Source organism: Scophthalmus maximus, chromosome 2, assembly GCF_022379125.1.
Source record: "Scophthalmus maximus strain ysfricsl-2021 chromosome 2, ASM2237912v1, whole genome shotgun sequence".
Classification (NCBI taxonomy): domain Eukaryota; kingdom Metazoa; phylum Chordata; class Actinopteri; order Pleuronectiformes; family Scophthalmidae; genus Scophthalmus; species Scophthalmus maximus.
In genome coordinates, this window is record NC_061516.1 from 28,821,346 (window position 1) to 28,836,880 (window position 15,535).

A 15,535-nucleotide genomic window follows, 5' to 3' on the forward strand; every position below is an offset into this window, starting at 1 on the left:
ATACGTAATATGTGTGTGTGTGTGTGTGTGTGTGTGTGTGTGTGTGTGTGTGTGTGTGTGTGTGTGTGTGTGTGTGTGTGTGTGTGTGTGCGTGCGTGTGCTTGTGCGCGCATGTGTGCATGTTAGTTAGCTATGATGATGTGCTTCCATACCCAAATAAGCCACGGCAGTGACCTCCCTCTTATTTCCATCCTTATTGGATCTAGTGCTCTCCTGAGACTGCAGAGACGTTGATGCCTCTGGTCATTTTTCTGTCTCCTATAACCAACTGTCCCTGTGTGCAGTGTAAGTCCCACTTAATTAGGCCCCAAATTGGATGGATTTACACTCATCCAGACGCCAAAATGTCTTTTTATTGGGCATTCATCCCATGAGGTTTGGGCCACACTGATCAAATTACACTGATTCAGACTACTGCATGGCTAACTACTCTGCTAAGCACTGTGTTCGGTATGCAGGGGCAAATTAATAGTCCGCACACATTCTACACATAAATAGTCAAACCCTAACCCCATATCAGCCCATCATTTGGTAAAAATGTAAATGTGTATTTGATTAAACTACATTAAGGGCCTTAAAACACCACTAGAGACCCCTAGACGCCAGGCTTCTTTTTTAGACCAAATCAAATCGGCTGTCGGTAAATAACTTTCTTCTGCTGTCTACTACCTTACACTGAGCCAAGCCCTGTTGTAAGGAGAAATGGTTTAAAAAGTGTTTCAACATATATATTTTGTAAATTGCAGTATCAATGTTGTTTGCTGTATTTTTACAGTAGTTTGTAAGTTAATTGAGGCATTTTACTGTAGCTTTACCCTCTACACACACACACGCACGCACGCACATGCACACACACACGCACACGCGCACACATGTAAGTACGTCCCTATTTAGACCCACATAATGAAAACTCATGCAGGAAGTCATTTTCTTTCACCATAACAACGTTTACATTTTTCATTCGCATCATCTGTCATTTAAATTAAAATCTACCTGGTAAATGAATGATTCATCAAAATGTTTTAATAGCTTAATACCAGATTCCTCTGGTGAATGAGTCTGATGAGTTAAAGGGCCACTGTTAAAAAAAAAGCCTCATCTTATGTCCCTTAAGTGTAAAAGAGTTGTGGAAGCAATGATAAACAAGGCCTTTATATACCCCAAACACCTGCAGGTTTTGTGCGTGTGTGTATGCGAGGAATTGAGTGTTAATCTTTGTGCACGGGTATGTGTGTGTGTGTGAGTGAGTGAGAGAGCAGGTTTTGTGCACGCGCGCAGGGCACCGGGGTGCTGTTAATTTCCGCCCGAGCAGGGGAACGGCCACTAAAAGTATCACCGAAGTGATGAATGTGCTGCTCGGCGTGGGCATCAGTGTTTAATCGGGAGTCATTGGAGAAATAGCACCACATCAACTTCAAACGACTTCCTTTCATCTGCGGTTAGAGACGGGGAGCCACAGATGTGGACTCACTCCCCATCTCCTTGTTTCATTTCTCCTGCACATTTCCTTAATACCGCATCTATTTTCTACTGTTAAAACGAATGCCGGTCCCCATCCTTCACACCTCGACCTTAAATGGATGTATGAGCAGCACTCCTGTGTCTGTGTGTGTGTGTGTTCGTATAAGCATGGCATGTTCATTATTGGTTGGCTAATAAAACTGCTTCTTGAATTGATTTAAAGTGAATCATAGAGCAACTGCTGAGCAAATTAAACATATTGTAGCAACTAATTATATTACGCTTGCTTAAGTCAAGTGTTTCCTGCTAGCTGTGCTGGTGTCTAAGTAAAGCATCCACTGCAAGTGAACGAGTATGGTGTGGTTTTTATTTAATGTTTTCACACATTTACTAAATCGATTAAAGATAATTGCGTGAATCATCTGTCATTGGGGCCTGTGGCACACACAAGCTTTTGGGCTGTTGGTCCCCATGGTCTCCCAAATCCTCCCACCTTCTCGCTTTCTGTCTTTGTGTTCAAAGAGAGAAAACTATTTTCTTCTACCCGGGCCGTAGATAGCGCCACCTCTCAGCAGTAATTGCTTATTTTTAATAATCCCGTGGAATCACATAAAATCCAACAGAAAGGAAAGGAAAAAAGACAGTGGAGACCAGCACAACAGCCCAATGACCATGGTGACTCCCCACCATGGTGACGGATAATGGAAAAGATTACAAAAACAAATGATGAGGATGGTGACCATGACAACGATAATTGTCTCAGCAGTGTAAATGGAGAATGACAAGAGTGGAATGCCCACATGGGAAGATGTGTGACGATAAGTGTCTGTCACATGACCACAGCAGGCTGGGAGGTAAAACCAGAAGAGCAGCAGCAGTGTGTCGTGGTAGCTACTAGGAACCGGTGATCAGCCGAAGGGAGCAGTGAGGGCTGACCCTGAGGAGACCTCTCTAATGCAACAAGATATGTTGAAGACATTTCTAACAGGTTCTTTATTTTGTGTATGTGAGGTTTCTAGAACAGCTGACATACTGTGTTGTATGCCTCAGTGACTCTTCAATCCCACCACAACACTTGTCAGCCAACCACACCAACCACTTGCCCACATAGAAGCAACCCATCAAAAGGCTTAAGCTGTGTGGTGGGAGGCAGCAGGATGCTCATCTTGGACTTAGATCACCAGCTTAATAAGCTTCCTTTATCCAGAGACAAGTCTGCCCTCGCTAATCATACTGACTTTGGATTTTGTGAATATCTTAACCAATGGTGCTTTGCCTTTGTGTGATCTAAAGGGCCATTTACTGCTTTGCTTGCCTGGTAATTGTTTTGCTTGCAGATGCAAACTATGCTGTGTTTGTGTCTCATGTAGAGACACACATTTATATTCCTTTTTGTTCTCTTTTCTTTTTTGGGGGTGAGATGCCACCAAGCTTCAACATATAAAAAAAGTTTCAGTCCTGTGCTTATGTCGCATCTAGCTAGACAGAACAGGGGACATAAACTGTTTGGTATGTGAAGAAAAATATGCGGGCAAAAGGTCATCCACTAGTTTGCAATTACAGTGTGTAAGCATGTAGAGCAGGGGTCGGCAAGAAGGTTTGGCCAAGGGAAAAAAAATTTCCAAAGCCAGTGGATATCAGGCCAGCACAAAATCAAACAATAATTTTAATAAATTGATTTTAAGATGCACCTGGAATTTTGCAACAGACCGTTACAGTCTCCTTAATGAACTGCTTCACTGATGTGTGGGAGATGCAGATGTAACAGTAAACAGCAGGTGGTGATGTGCAGCGAGTAAGAGATGTGCTACAGACACTAGCACCTATGGGTTCTAGCCTCCTTGCTAGCACAACTTCCATGCTGCAAGTTCCGAGGTTCCAAGTCAGGTGCGGAACTGTACTTGTCCACACATCATGTTACACAGAGAACGGATAAAAAGATCACTCAAAAATGAAAAGAGGCAATGGATAGGCCCACTTATGGTCTATTTGAGTCATGAAATTCTCTTAATCACAAATCTCTCTTCATTTCATATTGTGAGTAATAAATGTGTATTGTAATTTTAAGAATGTACTGACTTATTAGTAATAAGCTAATTGTCCTCATAGTTATTTGACATAGCCTATACTTCAGAATTATTCCTTGGCATTAGTGACCCCTTCTCACACAGGCCAACAAAATACTGCAACACAATCTTCAGACTGAAGTTCACAACTTTTCAGCTCTGTAATTCATCTTGAAATAAAGCATTGCATCAAAAAACGCACTTGTGCTTTTACTCTATAGACAAAACTGCTAAAGGGAAAGTTATTCTATATTTGTTGGTGCCGTGACGGAGATCACACACCAAAGAATGTGTGTCTAGTCCAATATTGCAAAACATATCAAAATTATGTAGTATATTATACTATCAAAATTATCTGGCAAGCCAGATCTTACTGCTGGTGGGCAAGTTTTGCCCATGGTGCGAATATTGCCAACCACTGATGTTGTGTAACTGTAAGGGGATAATGCTACTATTATTCTACTAACTGTAAAGGGATAATTCTACTATTTTTTTTAGATGTATTTGGGAAAGTATGACTCTTGCAACTTTCAGAGGTCACATGCCTTTCCAGTTTACCCGGTGTGGCCATTGCTTCACCCGATGCCCGTCTCTCTCCAGGGAAGAGAGACGGGCCCGTCTCCATCCAGGGAAGTACAAAGTGCGAAAAGGACTCTGAGAATCGCCAGGCCGCCGATAAACAACTTCAGTGGATGCAATTATACCAACGACTGATCATTTTCTGACTTTTATCCTTCAGCCTGTGTGGATGGCGGTTCGCCACTGTGACAGGCACTTTTTGTTTTCGTGCACTCAGACATTTTGTGACAGCTGGAGACTGGGCTCTAAAATGCTGAGGTACTCATCTGTTTGAAAGAGTCCTTGACTTTTTGTGCCGCTCTTTCTCCTTTACTCTTTATTTACTTTTGTTGTATGTCTCAGTCAGTGTAACATTCTCATTATTTATCAGTCTCTCGGCTCCCACGTCTTTTCTCTCTCCTCTGCTGTATCTTTTGTTTTGTCTCTCTCTTTGTCTCTTCACCATCTGTATTTCTATCAGGTATTCTCCAAAGGCTGGATCCTGGACTAAATCTTGAATTTTTGTCCTAATTGATGCCTTTGGTTCGAGGGTTCAGAGACCTGCTTGAGTTGAATTGCCCTCTCACACAAACCATGAGCACACATTCCAACTAGAGCACGACTGATTTACAGTTTGGCCTGTTAAATCGGCCAATATGAGCCTTTCATAGACATATCAGCGAGTCCATATTCTCAACTCTACAAGCTCCATCCACTTCAGCTCTTGTTTTCTTGCTGCGTCTGCAACTTGTGATAAAACTCCTGAAATTAATTGAAACACTATCTGAATGTTAGATTTTTTTGCTTCTGGCTTTCATGTCTCTCCCAGGAATGCATTGTCTGTTTTATTTGTCCTCTTATTGTCCTTTTGTTTCCATGACATTGCTTTGGTTCCGTGTGGTTCTTTTTGAACTGGCAATCTTGTACAGCTTAATTACATGAACTAAAAAAGTCTAATTCGGGATTGCTCAGTGTGAATTAAAGATGCCCCTTTCACATCAAACAACCAACATATAGTTTGAATTAAGATGTCAAAAGACATTGGTTTTCACTTGGGCAAAAAAAGGCTTGAATCAATTGATTGCAGGGTTATGATGCAGCTCCATTCACCACCACCCCTCACAAATTGCCATGGCATTTAACACGTTTTACCTTAATCTCCGGTTGCTTTTTCCCATTTTATTTCCCCATTCTATTCATTTATTTCACATCACCTCTCCACCCCTGCCTCCGTTGACCAAGTGTCTCTGTGGACTTTGGCTGAAGATGCACTTGAATGCAGATTTCCTCCTTAACAAATCCATGAGATGTGACCTTGAATACATTGAGTCTTCAGACTGTACAGTACTTTCTCAGTTTTTATCATATACAGGCACATTACATTTCTTTTCCTTCACATCTATTCCACTTTGCCTTGACTCCCCTCTGCTCCATCTGTATGACCAACCTGTAGCTACTTTACATAGATTTATCTGCATTATGCCATGCTGAGCAGTGATGCTTTTTAAAATCGTATTCATACTTGTCTTTATCTTAACCCATCTCTGCATAACAGCTTTGTATCATTTTCTGTTGCCCATATGACTAGCAGCTTGCCTGTTGGGAGGAGGGTCAGCAGAGGGTCTTGCCATGCTTTGGTGGGCGCCAGGGGCCAGAGGTGATCCGCTGCCTTCTGAAGATTCATTGCAACGCTGCCTAAAGATTCTGCACTTTGTTGGCACAGGCATCCTTGACGTCAAAACACCACCTGGCTCAATGATTGCAACAGGTAGTGCTGTTTATCTTTAAAGGACAATGACACCTTTTTCCTGTTAAGTGTATTCTTTCTCATGTCTATATGGCCTCCAGTGACCTTCTGGGCCTGGAGGGGGTCAGTACTAGTACTAGATTGTTAAAAGTTGTCAGAGCTCATATGGAAGCTTCTTCCCTCAAACTGATGGTGTTGAGTGATATTTGGTATTAAACTGAACCAAAAGCCATTAAAACAATCTACAACCACCAGCATTTTAGATTAGCATAATAAACTACTGCAGCCAATTCAAATCAGGTTCTGTTGTAGAGTAAAGGATGTTCAAGAGTGTGAAAATAGTTTCTTTACAGACTGATGGATAGTGTCTTATAACACTGGAGTGCAAGGGTCTCATAGCATAAATAATATTATTGAAAGCATGTTAAATCAAAAATGTTCAAGACATTATTTACCAATAATAACTAAAACAACTTGAAAATAAATTTCAAGAATAAAAAGATATGATGGCTTGATAATACAAGCTTTTGGCTGTGTGCTTAAATACAAAAACAATACATAGATGAAAATACAGATGGTCTTTGTGTATTCTTGTACAGATTTCAAAATTTATTGGGATAGAAGCCAACATTGTGGATAAACACCTGTTCCTCTTAGGTCTGAACAAAAGACAAACCAAACCCAAATAAGTTAACTTAGACTAAAATAGATTACGACTAAAATTGGATTAAATCAGTGACAACACTGATACAAATGATGTCAAAGTTATGGCTGAGTAAAGTTAACTATGCATTTGTGTCTCAATGTGCGTGAAACAATATGAATGTAAGCGATTGTGTATGCGGTGCTAGACTTCCACACATCATCACAGGAAAACACGCTGAACAGTGGCCCTAAGCGTCACGTCTTATTAAAGCAGGAAGTATTGAAAACACACCGTAAAGTGTTAAACAAGACGGTGAGCTCTCAGTGGGCCAAGGGCAATGTGCAATTAGCTGGAAATTAAACATAATGGTTAGCGCTGAGGTGTTAAGGTTGCTGCAATGAGGTTCATGTAGATGAATGTGTACGTGATATGCATGACAAACACTCAACTCTGCAGCTCCATCTATATTTATTGTAATTTTGTTTTATGTGAATGCACTGTGGTAATGTTTGTCCCCCTTTAAATGACCGTGATCGTACTTGCGATGCAACACAATTTTTAACCTTTGGTGTCTGCTCTATAGTTGTAGTCCTACAACAGGTCACACTTGCAGATAAAAGATCAATGGCTTCAATGGGATTTAGTTCTAGTTCAAAGTCACTGTCTTGTTATGCGCTTGATTTTTTGAGGTGGTCAAGTGTTCGGTCAGTGAGAGTACAAGCTGGACGGACTCAAGTGCACATCACGGAGAATTTTAGCGAGTAAATAACGTTTCGTCTGCAGATTTTTCGTTAAGAGCAGGCTTGAAGACCATGTCCTCCGTTCTGTTCACGCTGTTGAAAAAAATGCACCTTTGATATGAGAGGTTGATGTGATAACTGGTGTAAAATCCCGAGGCTCTCATCAGAATTTAGATGTTTGGTGCTGCTGGAGGTAATAGAGATAAATGCGCCGTGGCTGAGAATCTATCCTCTTTCTTCCTTCTGATTCAGTGGCTTCTCCAGTAAGCCAGGATGAAATATCTCCTCGGTTATGCTAGTTCACACACATTCAGTAACGGGTACTTTGTCAATTTTGGGGTGTCATTTTTCAATTAACAATGGGTTGCTGTAAACACTTGTCAGACAGGACAGGAGTCAGCCTTATTCCTTGTCATGCATATATTTGCATGAACAATAAACAACAATTTGTTGATTAATTGATACGATTTTGTGTGTTTTAAACTAATTGTTGATTTAGATATGCAGCAGTTTGTCATGTATGCCAGTGTCTTTTCGAAAGTTAACTTTAAGACACCTTAATTTGACAGTTGACATACAGACACGCAACAGGCGTTCCCCTGGCTAGGAATTGAATGGTATGTGCCTTAACATTAGACCACCTGACTCCCCGTGACAGTAAAGATGAAATTACAATGCACTCACAAGTATGGGCGCGTGTGACGCAACAATATAATCAGTTTCCTGCTTGGGACACAAGCCATCTTTTGTGCTAATGTGCCATGCTAGCTATCCATGCAATGCTAAAGCCAAGCACAGGGAAGTAAACTCCACAGCCACATCAGCACATGCCAGACAGGGCCTTTGTCAGCATTACAGTAACACAGTTTGATTGGCTGGTGCCTGCGCTGTCACCTGAAAATGTATTTTTCTCAACTTATAAGCAGAGCAAGCAAAGCGAATCATTGGAACCACAATGCAGTTCAGTAATGCATGATGTCACCCCTTTCAAAGCCTACACCGTGTTGTAATGAGTGCTCCTTTAGTGCAGCACAATCAGGTCTAGTGGCCATTACTTTAATAGAAACGTTGTCTCCTAAAACATTGTAAGAAAAGTAGCAAAGTACAAGTTTAACAATAGTTTTCTAACTGATAGATTGGTAACGTAACATATTTAATAAGCCGCAAAAAATAATCCCCAAAGCCCTGTATGGCACACACGCCCATAGAGCACACAGCACTGAGATGTTGCAGCTCCTCCACATGGACTAATGGTTGCTGTCTATCGCTTGAAACCAAAGTGCATCAAATTAGTGTTGCGTCTAGACTGGCTGTCCACACGCATGTGTGTGTCCATAAAATTGACATTAAATGTGTTGTTAGTTGATGGCTGCCAGATAAATGATCCTAAAGTGCACACATCTGTGTGTGTGTGTGTGTGTGTGTGTGTGTGTGCGCGTGTGCGTGTGCGTGTGCGTGCGTGCGTGCGTGCGTGCGTGCACACGTGTAAATTATCTGTGCTGGGGCCTTTGGTCTCTCCCACTGGAGCATGATGTGAGAAACGCCCTTACATTGTCATGCAGAGCTGCAATGACAAGAGGTCACTTGGCTTCTTATCTGAACAACATGATAAAAGATGGATGCGTTTCCTGTGTGGCATGCATGTGTGTGGATGTACCATACTGTATGGGTTTGTGTGTGTTTATATATTCACGTGTGTGCATGTTTGTCTGACATCACTGTGTGTGTGTGGCTGTGTGTGTAGATGCAGATTTTCAGTAAAGTCATGAAGGTGAAGACCTGACCCCCCCTCCAGGGATTCACACTCATCCCTGTACCTCCCCCAGTCATCTGACACATCACTAACGGTCTTGGGAAAGGGGTCTGCTGGCAGCTTGCGTGTGCAGTGTGTGGATGATGGATTGGGGTCAGGGGGGGTTGCAGGGTTTCGATGTTGTTGCCAAGACAAACAGCTGCGCTTGTGTCTGGGGCAGGTGTTTCATAGCGACTCAGCACATTGAAATTAGTCAAATCAATACTCCCCTTCCGCTTCTATGCATATTTGTGTGTGTGAGTGTGTGTGTATGCATACCTGCTTTAGATGTGTGCTTTTGATCTATTTAATCGCTTCCTTGATTCAGCTTATCGTTGTTTTTTTTCCCCCATGTGCATACGCGTAAGAAAATGGTTCATAGGATTTGTGCATTAGTAAAGAGTCTGGAGGTGCTGTCACACTTACATCACTTACACCCTCCCACTCTCCCTCTCTCCCTCTCCCTCGATCTGTTGTACTTGAAGATACCTGGCTATAAATTATTGAATGCCTATTGTCTCTGAAGTTTATAATGGCCCATCTACACCCAAAGTTCACCTCCCCTCCCAAATGGACCATAGAGAACTGCCCAGTCTATCACTTTAATACTCAGAGAGCAAAAGCACTTTTCCCACAATAGTCTTGGTGTGTAGATTATCCACCCTCCGTTGATTTCTGAGCTTTCTGAGAGCCCCGAGGTGTGTCTCAGCTTCCCAGTGTGTGCTGCATTCACTGCAAGCCTCTTTCTCACGCTCAACCAACTTTATGTATTCACTCATAGATATAAACACTACTCTCCTGAGTAAAGGCTCTTTTTTTTTTTTTACATTGTCTTTTTATTCTCCGTAGTTTCATCCCTAACACTCACTCATACTCTCTGATTCTCTATTTGTCCAATTACATCTCTACCCCTTCCCCCCAAACCATGCTTTAATTTTTGCTCATTCTAAATTCTCCATTCTCCATTCGCCCATCAAACACCACAGAGGAGAGGGTGGATTCGGTGTACAGCTTTATTAATCTGGAGCTTATAATGGTCACTGCGAAGTTACACCAGAGGGCAAGATCCTGTCCTGGTCCGAGATAGCAGGCCAGACGAAGATGAGGTAAAAAACAATGAACCGCTTGAACTCACCTCTTCATTCATGCCTTCATCACAGCATTCGAGTGGTAACACCTCTGCTTGTGTCCTGTGTGATTCAGAGGTCAACCCTGACTGTGTTGGGTCAGCTAACCAATTAATCATTTTGAGACCCTGAATCAAATCCTTTTTTTTTTCGCTTGACATCTGATAACAGAAATTATGGTTGACAATATCCACATTATGTGGTTTGCTATAGTAAAACACAAACTAAAGGTATCACGGAAAGCATAGAGACAACAGACAAATTGTTTTCTTTGTCTGCCAAGAACAAACACAGACACCATTGATATATTTTTATCAGCCTCATGTCTGGAAGGGAATGAAGAAAATTAATGACAGAAGGCAAACGAGCATTAGTAGGTAACTAGTTCATAAACATTCACATCCACTCTTCATTCGTAGAGAGCAGGTTTGCAAAACTCAGGGATACAGGTAAGCAGATCGTCAGTAGAATCACACCAACATGGGATACGTTCACAAAAGACTCTTAAGTTACACAAGTCATGATAATACTGAAAGATGATCCCAGTTTACTCTGGCTTGTGTCAAGGCAATGTTTTTAGTAGATGCAAATAAATTGTCAGTAACCCCAGTGTCAATAAATATTGGTTGCCATGGCTACTATGGTGATTAGTGTAAACTTGACATAGAACATTTCAGACCACGAGCCTTGACGTTTGACAGGCTTACTGTATTCGCCACATGCAAATCTACATCACAATAAATAGTGTGTGTGTGTGTGTTGGAGAGGACTAGTGGGGTTATTGAGTTGAAGTTGGGTTAGGTCAGGGTAAGGGTTAGGCTTGGGCAAACAGTTGTTAGGGTAAGTCTCCAGGAAATTAATAATAGTCGAAAGGGAATGCAATTTCCCCAAAAGTGACCTGTGTGTGTGTGTGTGTGTGTGTGTGTGTGTGCAATTGCTATTAGAATATACTAAAGTTAAAGAATAGTGGTATTAGGTGAAGGTGCAAATAATTTCAATATAATGTTTGACTTTCTAGATTCCATCAATTTAGCTACCATGTGGCGTCCCACCCTAAAGCTTTTTAACCACTCCATTTTGTTTTATATCCAGTTCTGGCTGCCATGCCTGCTGCATATTAACATTTTCCTCCTGGCTTTGAATAAATTCTTTGGTATTTTTATATTCACATCAACAAGTTTCTCCTTGAAATGTCCCTGATCTGTTCAACACTACCTAGACTATACCCAACTATAACAAGCTATTTAGAATAATTAACTGTCGATTATTTTCAAAGTTGCAATGCGATGCCCAGGATGGTCCGAGGTGTAGTTCATAGTTTGATGGCTCAAAAGCCTGCTCGACCGCCAACACAGGTCACACTTTTGCTTGTGAACTGTTTAAAATGTGAATAAAGAATGAGATGAAGTAATATCAGTATAAGCAGGGGTCTTTTCACACCAGCGGACAATAAGACACTTTAACTTTACCCTTTAATAGAATATTAAAGCCAGACCGCCACATTTGGGAACAATGAAAAAAACTAAAATGCTTTTACTCGCATTACACAATAATTGAATGTGTTTTCTGTTTACTCATTATTCAATGAGTGGAATTTGCTGATGGTTGTTTGAAAGGCCAAAGAAAGACTGACTCTCGCCTGCCCTCTGTGAACCAGGTCAGCCCGCAGACCAGAGCTGCTCTGGTTTCCAAAGGTTGTGCCTACCCAGACTAAACCAGACTTAGCCAGGCCAAACCAAACCTAACCCCGATTCCTCAACAGCAGTGTTCTCCATCTGTGGCTTCAGTCCAGCTGTGGCCTTGGCGGCTTGGTCACTATTAAATACAGCTGTTGCTGCCTTGCCTCTGGTAACACACACACAAATTTTCTGAAGTATAAAAATAGTGAGAGCTCAGACTGTATTTAACATTATTATCTCCATCCGGATGCACAACAAAAACAACAGTAGGGGAGATTTAATAGTACACAGATATGGTTGTTACCCTTTTGATTGATAATGCATTCAAATCAACTGAATTAAAGTCTGCTTGATAGCATTTCTTTAGAACACCAGCACATCCTGAGAACAGAACCTGAGCTGGCGGCAATATTTAAAGACCATTTCAAGTCTACTACCAAATGAGAACTGTCTTTGCAGATACTGTGCCTTTGTCTAACAATACCTTTAAAACTATGTTTAGAGTCATCCACACATGAGCAAAAAGTTGACTTTGAAATGTATTATCACTTGTAAATATCCATGTGGTTTATATGATAAAATGTCTCTGTGGAGTGGTGAAGCTTGAAAAACATCTGGACAACTTAACTTAATCAGAAGATCAGTGAACATGAATCGAATTTGATTCGCAGAAATAATGGAGATCATTCTTTTACATTCTGATCATTGGTAACCCTTTAAAATAAGGGTTGTTAGTTAACATTAGTTAATGCAGTAATAAGCATTGACAGTTTATTAAAAGTTAATTGATGTGTCTAGTATTCATTTATAAATGGTGCTCATGTTAACTAAGGTATTAATTTATACATTTAACGTTAAAAGTTTACAAAGATGCTATTAACATTAGTTTTTTTTACAATAATAACACATATCTTGTTAACATTTATTAAGGGTTTACATGTTAATTAAGGTACTAACTAATATTAGTAAATGGTTGACATACTTGTTAATTAACATGCATGTCATGTTCACAGCTAAGCCATTTCATAAAGAGAAAACTATGTTTTTATGGCTTTTTTAAGGGTAATGATTGTCCACTTCAAGTTATGACTTATTTCTGTTGATGGTTGAGATCAGTGGACACACTTCATGGTCTTCATGTAGAAGTTTGCTTGTTCTTTTATCTTCATGTAGACGTTCCTTGACTTACAAACTTTGCCTGCCTAAGAGAGGAGGTATTCATGAATGTAATGTTATGAACTCTATATTTTTTATTCATGTACTCAGGTTTGTAATGAGAAAATACATGTAATTTAAGCCTTGAGCCTCCGAAACTCATGGTGTTACCTATTTTCAGAGTTTTTTGCTAAATGAAGTTCGGTTTATAAGCCTGCTGTGATGTTTCTGTTATGGACATAAATGGGTTAAAAAAAAAGACAGCAGCCCTAGGTGACCTATTTAACCTACTCAATCTCAGTTAATCTTCGGTGCTGGAAGCAACTCATACAGCAACTGATGGGGCAACACATAGTTACTCTGTTGTACCACATTGCAGAGCTAACATTAATCTTGATGTCAGACAATTGCCAAGGTGACCATATTTTGGTTTTCCCCCCAAAAAAGGACAATTTTGTCGACACTAAAATGTCACTCAGCGCTAGTTGGCTGTTGTTGTTCCCTCCGACTATTTTGTGACAGAAACATTGTTCATAACCACGCACGCACGCACGCACGCACGCACGCACGCACGCACGCACGCACACACACACACACACACAGCAAAACCTCAGCATGAGAGGGAAAAATAACTGAGGTCCAGACCATAGGGACCTCATAGCTGACCACAGGGATAACAGTCGCATGTCTCCTGTGAAGAATAAAATATACAATATATGTATACTGCTGTGTTTGACTGTGGAGCTTGAATACTTATATATATATATATATATATATATATATATATACTTATATACTTATATATATATATATACTTTTATTTATATATATATATATATATATATATATATATATACTTATATATATATAAAAACACATACTTCTTTGCTCTCTGCTGTTGAGGATGTAACTGAGAAGCACCCTCTGATGATTTATTAAGCCCCAGGCAATGATTCTCTCTCAGATAGTACTGCACAGCTCAGCATTTATTTTTTTCTGAGGGTCATGATACTGTACACAGTGGGTACTGTTTCAGGCTTTGAGTGAAATAATAATGTCTTCAGTGGTAATAGGGTAATATAATTCAATAGACAATAGACATCTGTTTAACTTGATTGCATGAGACTTGTGGGAACAAAGGATGATGACATACCAAAACTGACCATTAGACTAGAAGTTAACACTTAGATAAGATATGTGCATGTGTGAGCAACTAGAGCTTTTTACTTTTAACAAACAGCATTGGGATGTTTATTTTTGCTGAACCTGCTTTGCTTGTGTTTTATATTGTTTCTTACTTTTTTTCTTTGAATAACTTCAGTTTAGTAGTCTGCAGATAGATATGTAATATTTCTATATACCATCCCGGTTGCTTCCACCACACAGTGGCTTCTTATTGACTCTCTTGCTATTTTTATTTTGCATGTCTTAGTTGTCATTGGGTGATTATCATAACCTTATTTCCTCATCATTAGTTTGCTAAAAAAATATATATATATATATATTTATATATAATGCATTCCGCAGATTTGACGGGCACGACTTTTCCTCTGTCAACATTAAAACATCCTCAGATTTTGTCAGTGTTGAAAATGAAAACGTGTAAATGTTGATCTCTTCTCATTTATGAGGATCAAGTCAAATCTCCTGTTACCACTTTTTCCCCTTTCCTTCACCTTCTTTTAACTACTTGCATTTAAACTCACAGCAAGCTGCCAAGCTCCTAAACGAAACATGTAGTTCTGGTAATGCGGCGGAGGCAGATTGATGATGTTATTGCAATGAGTTGTTTCATATGCTCCTGTTTAGGGGGGAAAAAAAGAATAACATAAATCCCATCTAGATCAAGCCGGAGGCACTTCAACTCGGCGATGGAGCCCAGTCGGGCCTGTACCCTAGCCATTGGGTCAGGGCCAATCAGGTGTTGGCAATAAATCAAAGCTCTGGTCTGCCCTTCGAAAAACTACTTTCAACTTGAAAGCACATCGCTCCGTTAAGAAAGAAGCCAGGCACAGTTTTTGCTCCGAAGCACCTGCTTTTCATTGGCTTTGTGGCTCCTTTATATGCACGTCAATGTACTGTAATCAACAGCAGTTTGGTGAAATCATAATACTGTAAACAGAGCTGAGCTAGAGCAATTACTATTTATGCTCTGAACCAGATCTTCTCTTCCTTGACCTTCTAATATCTTGTCCCCATTTACTTCCCCTCCCAGGTGACTCAGACACTCAAGCAGCTGGTGTTGGCCTGTGGCCAGATGTTCCACGTTTAGGGGGAGCTGGTAAGGAGGCCTGGACCGACAGAGACTTCAAACAACACAGCAACGCACGGTAGGGGACTCTTCAACTGCATACAACATCCCAATGATCAGGTGTGAAATGCTTTAGTCTTATTTGACACACCTGTCCCTTGGGTGTTTGTCGCATTCTCCATGCTTCCTTGTGTTTTAAGCATCAGTGGCAAGGTCACAATCTTTATACATGCAATCATGCATGAACATTATAAAAGGTAACTTTATTAGTAGGTTATGTTGTAGATCATATTTAATACTAGAACATTAGCTG

At 40.5% G+C, this 15,535-nt stretch overlaps 1 long non-coding RNA gene across 2 annotated transcripts in view; it reads left to right on the top strand.

The window, feature by feature from the left end:
- The window catches only part of LOC124849821, a 137,671-nt gene that overhangs the window by 22,204 nt on the left and 99,932 nt on the right, over positions 1-15,535 (top strand). For both annotated transcript variants that reach the window (XR_007030395.1, XR_007030396.1), the window contains exons 8-9: positions 5,677-5,853; positions 15,187-15,301. This is a non-coding gene — a long non-coding RNA (uncharacterized LOC124849821). The remainder of the gene's footprint in view (positions 1-5,676; positions 5,854-15,186; positions 15,302-15,535) is intronic.